The sequence below is a fragment of the Micropterus dolomieu genome, unplaced genomic scaffold (assembly GCF_021292245.1).
Source record: "Micropterus dolomieu isolate WLL.071019.BEF.003 ecotype Adirondacks unplaced genomic scaffold, ASM2129224v1 contig_13649, whole genome shotgun sequence".
In the NCBI taxonomy this organism is placed as follows: domain Eukaryota; kingdom Metazoa; phylum Chordata; class Actinopteri; order Centrarchiformes; family Centrarchidae; genus Micropterus; species Micropterus dolomieu.
The window spans coordinates 3,351-4,278 of NW_025742635.1; positions in this window are offsets into that span (position 1 = coordinate 3,351).

The following is a 928-nucleotide window of genomic DNA, read 5'->3' on the forward strand; positions in this document are numbered from 1 at the left end:
TTCAATTCCTCCTGTTCCTCATGTTATTGTGGCTGAATGAGTAACGTTTGCTCTCTGCTCTGGTGTTTTTCTAGACTCTTCAGCAACAACATTGTGGATCGAACACCCTTTAAGAAAGACAAGCGGTTTGAACTCTGGTGACCCGCTCGTCAGTGTGGAGGCCCCAGGTGGGTGCTGCAGATTGGTGGAGGCTGAGAGGAGTATCTGAGATAAATGGCTGTATAAATGTAATCCATGAAGAAGACTTTCAGGTGTTGTTTATTGTAACCAGCTACCTGATAACATCGCTCATCGTTATTATTTGTTAAATATGTACCGTTCATCAGCCCCTCCCTTCTCCACCACAGAGGGGCTGATGCGGTACAGGCCAGAGGCCGGCTTTGAACGCCACCAAGTCCCCTTCGCACTGGGACCTTCTCTATGAGGGCTGTTAAGTCTGATCTTTGGATGCTGGACTGAAAAAGTTCATGGTGCCTCATAAGAACTGAACCCAGGACAGTCCTCTATGATCCTGAGCTGAGGGCCTGGAAGTCCTTGAACTGTCTCAGTCTTTCCTTTGGCTCCAGGGACGGTGATGTCGGCTCCGGTCCCTCCACCACTTTGGTCCAGGTCATGAAATGTGGTTCAGACCTTCATGGTTCCCAGAAGATGAATCCTACTGACTGTGGTGATCTTTATGTTTCTCATCTCTAAAAGCTGCTCGGTCTTTCGTCTGGACTTTAAATCTTTAAACTGTTCTCAGAAATTTCTAATCAGGGACCCTGTTTTTTTCCAAGAGACAATTAATCCATTACCAGATTAGAAAACACTGTATGAAGTTATTTCTGCCTGTAAGTGATCTTTTAAAAACTCCTGGTTCCTTCACATGTTAAAAAACTGTTTGTTAAATCAGAGGCCTGAGACAGAACCATGGATTGTAGTTTGGACT